We start from the raw sequence: 19,070 nt of genomic DNA, 5'->3' as shown, positions 1-19,070 counted from the left end.
AAACATCATCGACATGGGCTTCCGGAGCCTTAGGCCCAGTCGTGTACCCTTGGACACTCCACGACACAAAGCTTTACGCCTCGTACTGGATCGTCAACACAAACACTGGACTGTTGATGACTGGAAACATGTTACCTGGTCGGACGAGTCTTGTTTCAAATTGCATCGAGCGGATGGACTTCTATGGGGACAACCTCATGAATCGATGGACCCTGCAAGTCAACAGGGGACTGTTCATGGTGGTGGAGGCTCTGAAATGGCGTGGGGCGTGTGCAGCTGGAGTGGTATGGAACCGCTGATATTCCTAGATACGACTCAGACAGGCCACACGTACAGACGCATCCTCTCTGATCACCTGCATCCACTCATGGCCAGTGTGCATTCCGACGGACATGGGCAATTCCGCCAGGACAATGGGACACCCCACACGTCCAGAGCTGCTGCAGAGTGGCTCCAGGAACACTATTCTGAGTTGAAACACTTCCGCTGGTCACCAAACACCCCAGACATGAACATTATTGAGCACATCTGGGATGCCTTGCAACGTATTGTTCAGAAGAGATCTCCACCCCCTCGTACTCTTATGGTTTTATTGACAGCCCTACAGGATTAATGGTGTCAATTCCATGCAGCATACCGTGTCGCGTTGAGGCACGGCTGCGTTCTCGCAGGGAATCTCTATGATTTTAGGCAGATGTAGCAGTTTTTTGCCTCTTATGGGTACGCTTCCACATGTCCTCTGTTTGTTGTCAATAGAATGTCTAGGCGATACTCAGTTTTTCTCCATACCCTTGCCAACATCTGTTCTGTTACCGACAGTACAGCATCTCGTAGTCGTACTGTTTCACTTGCTGAACCAGTGCATGTAGTTGAAATTCCTCTAATGTCAAGATTCAAAATTCGCAGGTAATCTTTTTCTGTTGTCGTAGGCTCCGTGATTTCCGCGGACTGTGGCGAAATGCTTATCAACAAATGGTCCAAATGGCCCTGAGCACTATGGGACTTAACTGCTGAGGCCATCAATGCCCCAGAAGCCCGAGGCAGGATGCGAACCTGTGACCGTAGCGGTCGCACGGTTCCAGACTGTAGCCACCCCGGCCGCCGCTTCATAACAGCCCACGTCTTCTACACCCTACTTCGTCACCAACACTGGCAGTGATTTAATCTTTACATATCATCCTTTGATCCTCTTGGTATCTGGCGGAGCTCGAACACTTGTGAACTTAGCTTAAATGTATTCGGCGGCCGTACTTCATGAAACCACGAATGGACGCCATTGTGACAGCAGCAGTCCTACATCAAGCTACTAATAACGAGAGAGAGAGAGAGAGAGAGAGAGAGAGAGAGGGGGGGGGGAGAATCTAATGCTGTCAGACCACATTCAGAACTGCATCCATAGAGACTTCATGATCTATAGTACGGATTCCGAAAAAAAATCATAGTTGCTTAGAAATAATTTTCTGTGGTCAGGGACTGCCTTTACAGTCACTGTGTATTTTGCTCTGCACAGTCCGCATCTCGTGGTCGTGCGGTAGCGTTCTCGCTTCCCGCGCCCGGGTTCCCCGTTTCGATTCCCGGCGGGGTCAGGGATTTACTCTGCCTCGTGATGGCTGGGTGTTGTGTGATGCCCTTAGGTTAGTTAGGTTTAAGTAGATCTAAGTTCTAGGGGACTGATGACCATAGATGTTAAGCTACATAGTGCTCAGAGCCATTTTTTTTCTCTGCACAAAATAACTGGACTGCTCACTGTGCTGTATCATCTCAGAAACTGTAACAATGTTAACAAAATATAGCAAAAAAAATTACTTGGTGTTTGTTTAAATTTGGCATCTGAAGTGTAACTCGGACAGCTATAGCCATACAAATAGGTATTGTTTTTTCATAAAATAATATTTGATACTGCCGATAGGATTTCTCAGAATTTATTTTCCGCATGACGCGTTTCAGGAGATAAGTGCCATTACCGATTAAGTCTTCCGGGATCTGTGATAGTTCTGTGCGTAGTGTCTGCGATGCGTTATTCCGCCTCAGACGACAGCAAAAAATTCCCAAGTCACAGAAGGTCACACAACGCAAACACCAAGATCAGAAATGTCACGGGATGCGGAAAACTCATTTGACAGTGGGAATCATTTCCCTAACTCCGCGGTGCGGCAAATAAACGAAGAAAAATCGTAACTGGCAGCAGAAACGTTATTTTATAACAAACAAGAACATGGTTTCCACTCTCTCTGTCTTTCTACAACAGATGCATAATGGATAACACCACGTCATGCATATTCGTAAATCAACACACATAACGTAAATGTATAAACAGATTTTACATCTACCAACCCACTTATGTTACCTGTTTCGTGCACGCATGTGTACACACACACACACACACACACACACACACACACACATACACACACACACACACACACACGCACATACACACAGAAGTCCGCGCACATTTTATCCAATCTTTATCAGCGTCAATTTAGTATTTACAGAAAACCTACCACCACAGATGTCAGTATTGACAACTCAGCTTGCCATCCCCGCCAACAAAAAGTGGCATATTTCAGAACGATGGTACACTGAATTTAAAAAGTACCAATGAGTGACACAGACCACCAAAATGAAATCAATATAATTAAAACAGTTGCTCATAATAATGGATATAAACCCACAATAATAGAAAAACTCCACAACAAAATGCAGACAAAAACCACAGATCCACTTCACAGCGGGTTCTTCAAGCCAAATCAGTATGCCACAGAAGCCAAACCTAAATTTGCTACTCTCCCATACATAGGCCCACGTTCATACCAAACAGCAAACTTATTCAAAAAGAAGAAAAATATCACAATCAGCTCTTCCACAAATAATAAATTACAACAAAAAGTAATTCATGATGTAATTACCTCTAAGAGTCCCAACCGTAAATCAGGAATATACAAACTCAATTGTGATACATGCCCAAAATTCTACATCGGACAGACAGGCAGAAGTTTTGAAATTAGATACAAAGAACATATTGATGCTTCAAGACTTGATAACTAAACCAAATCAGCATTTGCAGCCCATATTGCTGAAGAAAACCATTCAGTGGGAAACATTGAGGACAACTTAAAAGTGTTACATCTAGCAGAAAAAGGAGAATTAGAAATACACAGACACAAAAACAGCACCCCAGACTATATCCTTAACGAACAAACAGAGTTAGCTAACACCCATTCCTGAAAAATTTCCAAAAATTACTTTCCAACCTCCAAAGCAAGTAATATTAGTACACCTATCTGCAGATCAAATAGCAAATTTACATGTTACTATAATTCTCATGATGCTAAATGAGATTAAATAATATACTTTTTTACCTATATAGTACCCTCTCTCTCTCTCTGAATAAATGATCCTTTCCAAACATAGGACATCGTCGTCAAATGTTACGATATATCATAGCATCTGTGATACTCATATGTTTGTAAGCTCTTTGTATGTATCAAAAGATGTGGTAGAAATCTTCTCAGTGGCAAATATAAAGTGTTCAGTGAGAAGAATTTACGTGTGCAACAATAAGAATGCAGTGGGAATGTATTTACATCTGTTGGACGAATGTTATGAAAACAACACTCTAAACCGACGTTTCACGTAAGTCACGTGCAACGAAAATCTGTAACGCAACCATCTGTGTGTAGCGTGTTTATAATTATGTATTATTTGTATTTTATGCCAATTAATCTGTAAAAAACACACCACATGTCATAAAGAAAGCGGGTAATCCGTCTGAGGATGAATCACAACGATTTGAAACTGGTAACGTTTGAAGGGTACCTTTGAATAAAGGAACTGAAAGTAAATTCGTGGCTGGTTGCTGTCCTAGCACCATCAACATTTATCAGCGTCGACTGGAACAGTGTAACGTGGGTGTATCGCATACAAAAGGGACGACAACTTCTATTGAAACTGAACGTTACAGGCGGCGTACGCCGTCACCTTGCTTCAGCTCGACAGCAAGGGCGGGAAACTCAAATAGGTGGATCGAGCTGACCGTTTTCTCTTTTACTCAGAAATTTTTGGTAAATATGATTTCAGAAACCTCTAGAAATTGTCGTTTTTGTGAGTGCTTCAGAGAAATAAGAAAAAAAATACTAGGTTTTTAAAAATCTACAACTATCTCTGAGTGCATAGGGCCAAGACGAACGAATCCGCCATAGTGAACTAGGTACGTAGGTTGGAACTTAAACAGTGGCAACACTGCTGTGTAGACACTATGCAATGGATCTACTGTTGTCGCCGACAGCACACGTTGTTGACATGCCTACCTTACCTCCGAGCAAATGGACTCGGCCGTCTAACGTCACCGGCGTGCGCTCAATCGAGGGAAAAACAGTGACTTGTGAGCGAGCGGTCTAACGCAACGGTGTCACTATGTTTTCCAAACAGAAGTTGGATCGAGATTGAATGTGCCAGGAGTCGTACAGCACGACAGTGTCATCGAGGTCTTCAAGAGGCGTGCCGGGAATCGGCATTGCCGTACAGAACAGTGGCGCGTATAGTGTCCCTTTTGAAATATTCAAGCCGATATATTTGAAGTAAATAATAATAGGACTCTGAATAATATTATATGCACATAAGGGACAAATTAATTATGAAAATGTATTAAATTAGCTTCAATGAAAGACTATATCGATTGCAATGTAATAAAAAGACATTATTTATATTAGATGAGATCGTAGTGCATAACGTTCTCGAAACGACCATTATTGTCTTTGTCATTACACATAAGAGAAAAAAAGATATTTAAAATCACTTCGAGTCAGATCATTTCTTCAGCTGTATGTAAGGTACACTCGTTATTGTAAAGCGATAGCTTTTGTTCTATTTGTTCTCGTACGTAGCGAATAATTCAAGTGTGTATTCTGTACTACTGGAAATATATTTACAAAAAGTGAGTGCATTGTGTTACTTAAAGAAAAAAAATGGTTCAAATGGCTCTGAGCACTATGGGACTCAACTGCTATGGTCATCAGTCCCCTAGAACTTAGAACTACTTAAACCTAACTAACCTAAGGACATCACACACATCCATGCCCGATGCAGGATTCGAACCTGCGACCGTAGCAGTCGCACGCTTCCGGACTGCGCGTGAGACCACCGCGGCCGGCTTACTTAAAGAACCCATGCAAACAATTCTTCCTGAATTAATAATTGCAAGAAGTTATTTAGCATTTTTTCATTCTCTGCGAAGCGAGCAGCGGTTATTGACTGGGATCAGTTGGCCGCCATTACGCGGCGTATTTAAACTTATTTTTTTGTTTAACGTATCACCACAGTCGGAGCAGAAAGAGTCATTTCAAGTTATCTAATTAACTAAAATGCAAAGCGTCACTAATTTCATTTCGTCAAAAATGCACACTTTCAAAGATACGATTTATACTAGGTCAATGAACTAAGCCTGCATTACATTTCTCCGAAAGCATTTGAAATAATTTGTAGGGAGCCTGGCGCTCATTTGAAACATAATTTAATATTTATCTTTGGCTACCTGCAAATCAACATATATATATATATATATATATATATATATATATATATATATATATATATATATATATATATATATATATATATATCCCTTTCTTATGTTTCACTTAATAATAATAATCATTAATAACCACAGAAAGGAAGGGATAATATACACGTTGGGTAAAAGCCTTCAACGAAGGTCGCCAGCCTGTGGCAGACATGCACTGGGGAAGTCGTCCTAGCGTCTCTGAAGAAGAAGTTGATGCTGTTACCGCGTCAGTGGACAGTGATCGACGCCATACGATTCGTGAGCTCGGATAAGCGGACAGGACTGTGCTTCACATCCTCAAGGAACGCCTGGGCCGGCCGGGGTGGCCGAGCGGTTCTAGGCGCTACGTTCTGGAACCGCGCGACTACTATGGTCGCAGGTTCGAATCCTGCCTCGGGCATGGATGTTTGTCATGTCCTTAGGGTAGTTAGGTTCAAGTAGTTTTAAGTTCTACGGGACTGATGACCTCAGAAGTTAAGTCCCATAGTGCTCATAGCTATTTGAACCATTTGAACGCCTGAGCATGCAAAAAAATTGCATCACGATGGGTCCCACATGACTTGACGGAAGTTCAGAAATGGATACTTTACGACGCTGCTCAGACGCACTTGGAACTCTATGAGCGCGAAGGAGAGGCTTTCTTACGTCGTATCGTAGCACTGGATGAGACAGGGGCCACATCGTATGAGCCAAAACTGAAACGCCAATCCAACAAATGATGTCATTATGGGTCGCCACGAAAGTCGAAAGTGCGTCAGAGCCCCAGTAAGGTGAAAGTTATGGTGATTCTCGTATACGACTGTGATGGTGTTATCCTAACGCATTCCCTTCCTCCACCGCAGACCTTCAGTGCACAGTATCCCTGTTCGTTTTTGGAGCATCACCTGCGACCAGCTTTGCGAAAGAAGCGGCGACACTTTCTGCACAACCCACCCATCACTTTGCACGACAATGCGCGGGCGCATACAGCGCAAGCTGTGGCTGCTCTGTTCGATGGATGGCACTGGGAAGTACTGTACCATCCTCCATACTCCCCGGAATTAAGTCCTTGTGACTTTGATTTGATTCCGAAGATGAAGGAACCAGTTCGAGGCATTCCCTTCAGAACTGTTCGAGAGATTCGACAGGCAGTACACCTATCCATTCACACCATCAACAGAACAGGCTCTGCTAACGGCTCCACATCGCAGGCAACGGGTTCTACTCAACGCTGGTGACTACTTTGAAGGACAGTAACAGGTGCAAAACATATATCTGTTTTGTATCGGTTGTGAATAAATAGTTGCCACTGTTTAAGCTCCAACCCTGGTATAAAACTCGCTTTGTCTTTAGTAAAATACTACCTTCTCGCTAAGATTCTCCCGCGTACAGATATCATATATGTCGATATGATTTACATATAGATATACGAAGCGTTCTAGCAAAGTTTTGCAATACGACGCCGGCCTCTGTGGCCGAGCTGTTCTAGGCGCTTCAGTCTGGAACCGCTCCGCTGCTACGGTCGCAGGTTCGAATCCTGCCTCACGCATGGATGTGTGTGATGTTCTTAGGTTAGTTAAGTTTAAGTAGTTCTACGTCTAGAGGACTGACGACCTCAGATGTTACGTGCCATAGTGCTTTGAGCCATTTTTTGCAATACGACGCAACAATAAGTAGCAGGAGGCTGATTGTTGCTGTGTTCTGAGAATATTTGATGCATTGCAGCCGCCGTGAAAGGTCTGTGGCCGCAGTCGTTCACTTTCAGGGTTAGTTTCTATGGCATCGTAGTCACGAAGTGAGATTCGGGCAGTTTTGCGGTACAACTTCACGCATGTTTTAAACATAGACCAGTGCTCTGAAGATGTGACTCTTGTACTCGGTGATGTGTGTCCACATCGTACTACTACATTCAGTTGGTACAGAGGATTCCAAAGAGGATATTTCACTCTGGAAGACACTGAGAGGACGGGAAAGAACGGCAATCAGTTACGGAGGACAACATTGATGCTGTGAGGAAAACGCTAGACAAAGACAGGCGAGTGGCCTATACGCAGATAGAGGACACCTTAGGGCTAAATGCACCAGCAATTCGTTCGATTCTGCACGATCATTTGCAAGCACAGAAACTATGTTGTCTCTGGACGCCACATAGACTGACGGAAGAGCATATGACACGACGCCGGCCGGGGTGGACGAGCGGTTCTAGGCGCTACAGTCTGGAACCACGCGACCACTACGGTCGCAGGTTCGAATCCTGCCTCGGGCATGGATGTGTGTGATGTCCTTGGGTTAGTTAGGCTTAAGTAGTTCCAAGTTCTAGGGGACTGATGACCTTAGAAGTTAAGTCCCATAGTGCTCAGAGCCATTTGAACCATTTTTTGATGACACGACATGTGACTTGGTGCCGGTAGATGATAAAGAAGTTTTTTAAGGGACAATCTCAGTGTGTGAGGGGTGACGAGACTTGGCTGTACTATTATGACATGCCGACTAAGACACACAAAAAAGTTTGCGTCTTTGAAGCTGACGACACACCCGTAACTGTCAGTTAATATCGAGCAGTAAAAAGAAAATAAAAGCTCACAGTTTTAAACATGGCTGCTTGGTTCAGAGACCTTTTATAGATTAAAGTTTAACTAAATAAGCCCTCGGTCTCAATTTTTAGTCGTATTGTCCAGGTCTCAAACCTTCTAAGACTGTCTTCATGAGAATTTAAATGTTTAAAGTGGGCTATAACATAATTACAAATATATGGGAAAAAAATTTTTTATGCAAAAGTGTAAGTACTGACTAACAGTACAAGAAAGAGACAGTACTTACATGTCACATATACACTCCTGGAAATTGAAATAAGAACACCGTGAATTCATTGTCCCAGGAAGGGGAAACTTTATTGACATATTCCTGGGGTCAGATACATCACATGATCACACTGACAGAACCACAGGCACATAGACACAGGCAACAGAGCATGCACAATGTCGGCACTAGTACAGTGTATATCCACCTTTCGCAGCAATGCAGGCTGCTATTCTCCCATGGGGACGATCGTAGAGATGCTGGATGTAGTCCTGTGGAACGGCTTGCCATGCCATTTCCACCTGGCGCCTCAGTTGGACCAGCGTTCGTGCTGGACGTGCAGACAGCGTGAGACGACGCTTCATCCAGTCCCAAACATGCTCAATGGGGGACAGATCCGGAGATCTTGCTGGCCAGGGTAGTTGACTTACACCTTCTAGAGCACGTTGGGTGGCACGGGATACATGCGGACGTGCATTCTCCTGTTGGAACAGCAAGTTCCCTTACCGGTCTAGGAATGGTAGAACGATGGGTTCGATGACGGTTTGGATATACCGTGCACTATGCAGTGTCCCCTCGACGATCACCAGAGGTGTACGGCCAGTGTAGGAGATCGCTCCCCACACCATGATGCCGGGTGTTGGCCCTGTGTGCCTCGGTCGTATGCAGTCCTGATTGTGGCGCTCACCTGCACGGCGCCAAACACGCATACGACCATCATTAGCACCAAGGCAGAAGCGACTCTCATCGCTGAAGAAGACACGTCTCCATTCGTCCCTCCATTCACGCCTGTCGCGACACCACTGGAGGCGGGCTGCACGATGTTGGGGCGTGAGCGGAAGACGGCCTAACGGTGTGCGGGACCGTAGCCCAGCTTCATGGAGACGGTTGCGAACGGTCCTCGCCGATACCCCAGGAGCAACAGTGTCCCTAATTTGCTGGGAAGTGGCGGTGCGGTCCCGTACGGCACTGCGTAGGATCCTACGGTCTTGGCGTGCATCCGTGCGTCGCTGCGGTCCGGTCCCAGGTCGACGGGCACGTGCACTTTCCGCCGACCATTGGAGACAACATCGATGTACTGTGGAGACCTCACGCCCCACGTGTTGAGCAATTCGGCGGTACGTCCACCCGGCCTCCCGTATGCCCACTATACGCCCTCGCTCAAAGTCCGTCAACTGCACATACGGTTCACGTCCACGCTGTCGCGGCATGCTACCAGTGTTAAAGACTGCGATGCAGCTCCGTATGCCACGGCAAACTGGCTGACACTGACGGCGGCGGTGCACAAATGCTGCGCAGCTAGCGCCATTCGACGGCCAACACCGCGGTTCCTGGTGTGTCCGCTGTGCCGTGCGTGTGATCATTGATTGTACAGCCCTCTCGCAGTGTCCGGAGCAAGTATGGTGGGTCTGACACACCGCTGTCAATGTGTTCTTTTTTTCCATTTCCAGGAGTATACATTAAATAACAAGCCTGGAGGGCTTTAGCCACAAAAATTTTAAAAAGAATATATGAAGGGGGGCACTATCGGCTGCACATACCTATAAAGCCACAGGTAGCAACAGACTGAGGCGGCCGCATTTAGCAAGTGCGGTCAGGTGAACATTACACCAAAAGTGCCACCTGGTAGCCGTAAATGTACGTAAGCTACTTCACATTTAAATATCGACAGCTGAATGAGAGAATGAACAGTATTTAGTACATGAACCGACAGGCAAGGTTTTATATGACAACAGTAGACATTGTAACATTTTGCTTATGTAAAAGCCTAGAAATACAGGGTGTCCGAAAAGACTTTCCCTGATTATATAAATTGATAACTCAGGCTAGAAGTAAGATAGGAATATGAAACTTGTGTCGAATTGTTTACAACTATCAAAGTTTTTTCTGTTTTAGGTTCGCAGTACGCAAGTAGTGGATGAGGTGCAGTGCCCAAGATGCCATGTTAACCATTCAGGAGAAGGCACAGTGTGTCCTGTGGTACCATGAGACACGATCACCAAACACAGTGCAGAGACACTTCCAGACAACATTTGGAAGGAATCCACCTGATGTCAAGAGCATTAGAGCCTGGTATGAGAAGTTCAAGAACACAGGATCGGTTGCTGACCTTCCGAGGTCTGGTCGACCGAGAACCTCAGCAGACTGGGTGGAAGCTGTAAGGCAGTCTTTTCTGTGAAGTCCGGAGAAATCGGTGCCCAGGGCCTCACGTGAATTACAGATGCCAAAAAGCTCTCTCAGTGACATTTTACACAAACGTTTATTGTTTCGTGCGCACAAAGTGCAAATCGCTCAGGCCTCGTTGCCCACTGACAGTACACGTCGGTATGACTTTGCGGTCGAAATGCTATCACGTATTGAGGACGATGGTGGTTATCTCGGACGAATTGCCTTTTCCGACGAAGCGAGCTTTTGGGGTTCACAACCCACTGGCGAGATCATGGAGTGCACCAGAGGCAGTCCAAAGGTGAATGTTTGGTGAGCGCTATTGCACGATCGAATTATCGGGCCATTCTTCTTCGCTGAGGCTACCATCACATTTGCAGTGTATCTGGACATGTTGCAACTGTACGCTGTTCCTCAGATGCTTCTGTATCAGCCCGATGTCTTGTTTCAGCAAGACGGTACACCGCCTCATTGGGGTTTGGACGTCCGTGCCCATCTCGATATGGGCCATGGATTGGTCGTGATGGGCCAACGGTTTGGCCTCCACGCTCTCCTGACATAACCCCATTAGACTTCTTTTTATGGGGCTATGTAGAGGTCTACCGAACACGTGTACCAGATCTTGAAACCCTGCGGCAATAGATCACCACAGTCGTTGAATCGACCCCTCCAGTGATGTTGGCTAATGTGTGGACGGAAATTGAATACCGCATAGATGTGCTACGTGCTACCAAGGGTTTACTGATGTGTGAAAAAACTTTGATAGTTTGTAAACAATTAGACACCAGTTACATATTTGTATCTTACTCCTAGCCTGAGTTATCAATTTATGTAATCAGGGAAAGACTTTTCGGACACCCTGTACAGTTTGAAAACTGAAAACTGATTAAGCTACCTGTAGCTCGATATATGTGAGCAGCCCGCAGTGGCTCGCGTTCCACGCATTTTACTTTAAAACTGTGACTAAACCTTTTTCGCTTGATATTTATTTTATGCGTGACGTGTAAGTACTGCTTCTTTTTGTACTGTTATTTAGTTTTCAGTTCTCAAACTGTATTTCTAAGCTTTTACATAAGCAAAATGTTACCATGTCTGCTCCTGCCATATATAACTTTGTGAGTCCATGGACTAAATACTTTTCATTCTAACATTCATCTGTCTATATTTAAATGATAAGTAGCCTATTTCTACTTACGGCTACCAGGTGGCACTCTTGGTGTAATGTTCACCTGACCGCACTTGCTAAATGCGGGCGCCTCAGTCTGTTGCTACCTGTGGCTTTATAGGTATGTGCAGCCCATAGTGGCTCGCCTTTCATATATTCTTTTTAAAATTTTTGTGACTAAAGCCCTTCCGGCTTGTTATTTATTTTATATGGGACATGTAAGAACTGTCTCTTTCTTGTACTGTTAGTCAGTACTTAACAGTTCTATATAAAAATTTTCTATACCCATAAATTTGTAATTATGTTATGGGCCACTTTAAATATTAATTCTGATGAAGACACTCTTAGATGTGTTGAAATTTGGTCAAAAAAACTAAAAATTGTGACCGCGGGCTTATTTAGTTCAAATTTAAAATAAAAGCTGCTTCTTTCAAATCGTGTGGAATTGTGGGACGTGTTGTTCTGGACACACACAAGACAGTCCCAGCTAAGTGGTACACTGAGCAGTGCCTGCCCAAAGTCATCCAATCTTTGAAGAACTGCGACCGAAGTCAAGAATGGACATTCGGAGGTTCCTCTATCACAACGCTCCAGCTCACCGAATATTTGCCGGGCACAGGACTGAAACTTGTTGAGTACCCTCCTCACACTCAAGGCCTTGCTCCTTGTCACTCTGCACTGCTCCCTCATGTGAAAACGAAGCTGAAAAGAGTGCAGTTTTCAAATGATGCGGACCTCCTGGTGACTTGGGACAACGAGTCTGCCTTACTCCCTACAAAAAACCTGCGAGAAATGGTTTAGGTATTGGTTTCTGAGGATGGACAGGTGTATTCAAGGAGGCGGAAATTACTTCGAAAAAATCAAATAAATAAAGCCCTATTGCAAAGCTTCCCTAGTACTCGTTGTATTTTGCATATAATTAACGTATGTCATACGTTTGATCTGTATCTGTAGTGAATTTCACCCTACCGTATCTACCTGAATCCTGAGGAGAATTGTAAGTCTGTCTGAGTAAGAAATATGAAAGAGGTAATAGTTGAGCTTTTTAGGTTGAAAATGGAAGAAACTGGTTTTAGATTTGTAATGGGCTAGGTAGGCCATGCCAGTTCTACATATTCGCTCACAATTAGGATTTAGCCAGAAATGTCCAGCCAACTAGACTCAAGACAAGCCTGTCCAGCTTTTGTTGGGCTCTTGAACGATGAAGCAAAGAACGCACTACTGAGGCACGTTCCAAACTAGTAACATAAGCACGAAGAACAAGAATAAGGAGGAAAAAGCGTATATACAGACATGTAAGTTGGATCTTTCTTAAATCAGTCTCATAATTTCTCGAAATTCATGGAACAAAAAAAATTAAAGGTGAAACTGCCTCTAAAATGCTTTTGGCTATCAAAACTGGACATCTTAATCCAAATCACATGATATTGAGCAATTTTATTCGGAATGATTGAAACTGACAGAATATCAATGCCGGAAGGGTGTTCTATTTCAGCCCGCATCGCGTGGTCGTGCGGTAGCGTTCTCGCTTTCCACGCGCGGGTTCCCGGGTTCGATTCCCCGCGGGTTCAGGGATTTTCTCTGCCTCGTGATGGCTGGGTGTTGTGTGTTGTCCTTAGGTTAGTTAGGTTTAAGTAGTTCTAAGTTCTAGGGGACTGATAACCATAGATGTTAAGTCCCATAGTGCTCAGAGCCATTTTTCTTTTTTTTGTTCTTTTTCACAAAAGCACAATGGACAAGGGAACGGAATAAACTGCAAGCCGAAACAATCAGAAAGATGATGTTGTTGCTGTGTAATCTAAAATTATCCTGTCAAGAGTTCCATGAAATGATTTCCAAGAAAAATAACGTTCTTGATAAAGTGGGTTCAAATGAGAAATTTTAATACTTAACGACACATTGGTACTTCTTTAAAAATCTAAGTGAAGTGACTAAGATTATTGAATATCTTTTAGGTTTCCGCTCCAGAAAAAAACAGCTAATTGTTTACGCTGTTTAATGAGGAACATACAGTTTATTTTGACATAAGATGGCCTTAGAATGAAAACTGCACAATTAACAACATCGAACATGTAGTTGCTATCATAATTGCCAGATTATAAGACTGTTTTTTGATCGTTTTTTAAGTGAGGCGCTTTTAAGGTTGATCTCACAAAGGCTAACTATAACTGATTATTAAAAAACGATTGAAAATAAAAATTCTATTTAAAAGAGGTAGTTCGGCTTTTAGGGCAAAAGTATGGCTAAATATAACGCTGGCTTTTCTATTTTTGGATCTGGCAACCATACTCACAATCCTTCTTTTTAAAAAGAATTGCAAAAGTCTGTGTTTAAATGAAAAGCCCAGGGATTTTCAAAGTAATATTTATTAATCCTCCAAGGTTCACCACTATATCATGCCTTTCTCCTGCTAAAGAGCCACACGTTCGATTTACCTCCAATTCTTCATCTCCTCTTAAGTACACTTGTAAAAACTTGGCATTTTCATTTGACAGGCAGAGAAGGGAGCTAACTCAGTGTGTATTTCTCTCCTCCAAAACTTTTCGGTATACAGGATAAAATAGACTGCAGATGGAAATCGATGTCCGAAACCACCATTTTGAAGGCAACAGTGTTTTGCATTCATAGCAAACAGGGCTGTTCTACGCAGCAGCTATCTCCATCTTCTACACTGGCGGTAGTGGCAACCAGTCGCGGTTATTAAACAACAAACAACATTGCGAGGCGTTCAGCCTATGGTGCAGCAGTGTACGAAGGAACGCTTGTTGCCCGAGGGGTTGCCTAGTGGGAGGCGCGGCAGCCTATAATTTTGACGCTGTGTAGCGTCGCTGGATAACGTTTCTGGAAACGGCTCCTATGCTCCATTTGTCCCTCAAGACACTGTCTACAATCCCACTAAGTTTGTTGCAACATTCCTGGGACACCCAGCATATACTGTAGTTGGATGCAAATCTTCTGGTGACTTTTGCCAGGGTAGAATCCCAGGATGCCTTGCCGCCAAGGAACCTTGTTTTGCTCAGATGAGGGACGTCCCATTCTGCAATTACTAGCGACTACCGTGTGGCTCAGGGCAGGTATCAGAAGGTTAGGGAAAGATAGGAGTTAGTGGCATCCAGAGGCTGAAAAATATCGTAACGAGGACGCAGCTCGTATTTTATATACTGATATTGCAGGGTTATTGAAAACAACAAGAAGGCAAAGTCTTTACCAGAAATATTTGGTGTAAATCATAAAATGGAAGTGAGAAGGGTTGCGTATTTTATGATTAAATTTAATGTAGTCTTTTTTTTATTGTGGTAGGAACGCTGTCTACGAATTATTGTTACCGCTCACTGGCGTTTTTATGCCACTACTGTGGTGATTCTCTTTTACGAGGTTATTTGCAAATTTGATTTAAGTGCTTCCACTTTTCAGAGTGGCTTATTCTAAAATTTATATTTGTCTTTGACAAGTATGCTGAGTGAGAGTCATCGAAAGCTAATTGACATAAATGTCTGCTTTGCTGATTTTATTTGAAGTTGTGGAGATTGTTTGTAGTCATGCTTTTAAATGTCACCACATGTCATCTTGAGCAGAAAGTTTCTCTCTTCATCTCACAGATCCGTGTAATTTGTCGTGTTACACCAATAACTGAAGAAAGAGTGAACAGTACTCTTCACGTTCTTTCCCGAGACAGATATAGCTCGCTGACATGCATTCAGCGACTCTTTAATAGCAAAACCACAATGCAGCATTTGTCTTCCAGCACAGAGACGTCGTGACATCCATCCCAAAAAAGGAGGTTAAAACAGATTCCAAACTCCTTGATAGAATAGATTCTAACCTAAGCTCCTACACGCCGCCGAAAACTGAAGAAAGACATCGGACGCAGTGTGCATCAAACAGTCGGCCGATGTTACCGCGCGACGTCTGGCGACTCTGTCTGCCGACCGACCGTTGTCTGTGAGGGCAATATTTATCGCGCAATAATATCGTGTTGCTATATTGCAAGAAAGAGAGGGAAAAGAACGGTACTGTATTATTACGAAATATGTATGCTCGGGACGCGTCAGTTACTGGTCTGCCTTCACAGCGATCGAGTCTCAACTCGATGGCGTGGAATTCACGCACACGGCGGCGACAAAAGTCACGCGACACCTCCTAATATCATGTCGGACCTCCTTTTGCCCGTCCTAGTCCAGCAACTCGACGTGGCGTGGACCCAACAAGTCGTTGGAAATCCCCTGCAGAAATATGGAGCCAGGCTGCCTCTACAACTGGCCACAATTGCGAAAGTGCTGGCATTGCAGGGTTTCGTGCATGAACTGTCTTCTCGATTACGTCCCGTAAACGTTCAATGGGATACATGTCGGGCGATCTGGGTAAGCAAATCATTGGATCGAATTGTCCAGTGTTCTTCAACACAATCGCAAACAAATGTGGACCAGTGACAATTCCATCGTTGTTTAGGATCTTGCAAGACAGTGATGAGTTTATTTGGACCACATGACCCTGTCCGTTCTATACAAACACAGACCACATCATTATAACGCCACAACCTGCTTGCATTGTGAGTTGTTGACAATTTGGGTCCATGGCTTCGTGAGGTCTGCACCGCACTCGAACCCTACCTTCAGCTCTTACCAACTGAAATCGGGACTCATCTGACCAGGCCACCGTTTTCCACTCGTCTAGGATCCACCCTAGATGCAAATACAGCCCAAATCATTATGGAGCCACCACCAGCTTCTACAGTGCCTTGTTGACAAATTGGGTCCATGTGTTCGTGGGGTCTGCACCACATTCGTGAGGGTCTGCGCCACACTTGATGCCTGCCATCTGATGTCACCAGCTGACATCGGGATTCATCTGACTAGGCCACTGTGTTGCATCCGCCTAGTGTCCAATCAATATGTTACGAGCCCTGGAGAGGCGCTGCAGGCGATGTCGTGCTGTTAGCAAAGGCACTCGTGTCGGTCAGCTCTGCCACATCGTTTACGCCAAATTTCGCCGAACTGCCCTAACGCACTCTTTAGTCGTACGTCACATACTGATTTGTGCAGTAATGTCATTCAGTGTTGCATGTGTGTTGGCACTGATACACCTGTGCAAACGCCGCTGCTCTCGATCGTTAAGTGAAGGCCGTCGGCCACTATGTTATCTGTGGTGAGAGGTAATGCCGGTAACTTGGAACTCTCGGCACACTCTTGACACTGTGCATCTGGGAAAAGTGAATTCCCGAACTATTGCCGAAATGAAACGTCCCATGCGTCTGCAATAAATAATTCAAGCTTGTCAAATGCAGAAATAAGCACTTGCAGTGTTATTTCCGCTACGCTTAAAACACTGTTCTCGAATGTTTCTACAGGCAATTACTATGTATGAAATATGTATTGAAACTACTCCCCAGGATGCACTTCAACAGATGACTTCTTTCGTCTTTCTTTCCTGATAAATTCATATGGCTTCCGAAAATTACGAAGTCTCGACAGGAACTGACGTTTATTGCATATTATTACCTTTATACGGAACAATATACTGCGCGAGCGACGACCTATTTTAGGCTCTGCAGTCTCCTCCAACATATGGCGGAAACCTTCAAAATCGCTCTCAAGATAGTAATACCAATAGTATTATGTAATGAATACTGAGCGTGTAGGGGCCTCGTAAGAAAGTTATTACGGAATATTGTGCACCCTTCACGGACAACACTGGCAACAGCTCACAATACCTCCAACCTCCTGCTCCGTCAGCAATATTTCGACCTTAGCAGAATATTGCCGTGTATTGCAGCCACACTATTGTCAAACATGATCCGGTGGAGTATAGATGTAGGCGATGATACGATATGTGGAAACCACAGAAATGGATATTGGAATGGGATATGGATCCTTCTCGTACGGTTATTAAAAGCAACGGCGCCGCCGCGGTGCTGGGGACAGCTGTACGCTGTGTGGAGAGGTCCGCCGCAGCTGCTGGGTGACGTCAGGCGGCCTTGAACCCCACCAGGACAACCGCTATCTGGCGCGCAGATGCCGAGCCGAGACAGCCAGCCACATAACACAACTGTCAGCCACGAATCATGGCGCGCGCACACTCACGCGCTCAAATTACTGACGCAGTAACTATGCTTTTAAGTAAGAGGCCAACAACGGTACAACAATGTTGTGCAACATCTATGTCCGGCAAGCATTCAGAACTCAGCCCTCCTACCGAACATGTCGGCGCTCGACAATAGAGAACTCGGATAGCGACTGAGTTGCTTGGCTTGCAGAACTCTATAGTACTAATAGGCTGTAGACCTCAATAAACGACAATACTTGCTTGTCAAATTCCTCCTTTTCTATCGACGGGTTTGCCAAACAAGTTCGCAAATATACCAACAGCGTTTGTCAATTAAATATAACTTTTAAGCAGAATTTGTTCCTCTTGCGAAAGTATTTTGACACTAGTGGTAATGGCTACCAAGCCAGACTTTAGCACTCTGTATAAAGAAGGAAAAGAAAACCAGACGCTTGTCCAGGAAATAGTTTAAATTGTGAGAGAAATACGAGGGTCTTTGGATAAGACTGGTAAAAAAGCCAGAAAAAATGCTTGTTTTAGAAACAGCTCACCTTCTTCTACACGTAGGGGGGGATATACACTTTTACTATAAAAATAAATCGACCAGTCACTTTTTTATAATGTGTTTTATTTATGCATTTCGGGTTTGCACACATCTTCAGCTGGGAAATTAAATGTATCTTCAGTTTCTACAGTGGTACAATATCGACAGCAGTTTGGATGCTCCAACTGGCCTGTGCAAAAGCAACGATTCCAATCATTTACTTCAATTTCGCGAGTTTAAAGTTACGCACTGTCAGTTGTTCATTTTACTTACGTGCTCCTCTCCTTGTTTTTTCTTGGCTTTTCTTCTTTTTTGTAACAGCACAAACACTTTTTTTTCATGTGTTTTACACAGGTGTACTGCGTTATCCGCCATGTTGTCGACTGACAGTTTTGTTTACCTACAAGCTGTTTATCTATGGACAGAGTTATATTTTACGAAAATTTTATGGTTATAGCTAAGCTAGTGTTTACTAAACATTGACTTGGGTGATAGAAGTATTCTAAGTACGATGTATATTAAGTTGTTTTTTTTATGCAGTTATCCTCCACCTGTTTCATGCAATCGGAAAAATAGATTCTGTCAAACTATACAGAATGCTCGTTGACTGCAACTGCCACTTCCTCATTTGATGAAAATTTCTTCCCAGCAAGCCAGAATTTCAAGTTGGGGAACAGAAGGAAGTCACTTGGGACTAAGTCTGGTGAACACACAGGATGAGGAACAAATTCAAAACCCAATTCACGCACTTTCGCTATTGTTATTGCTGATGTGTACAACAGCGCTTTGCTGTTGTTGTTGTGGTCTTCAGT

This window comes from Schistocerca gregaria, chromosome 9, assembly GCF_023897955.1.
Source record: "Schistocerca gregaria isolate iqSchGreg1 chromosome 9, iqSchGreg1.2, whole genome shotgun sequence".
In the NCBI taxonomy this organism is placed as follows: Eukaryota; Metazoa; Arthropoda; class Insecta; order Orthoptera; family Acrididae; genus Schistocerca; species Schistocerca gregaria.
This window is presented reverse-complemented; position numbering follows the sequence as displayed.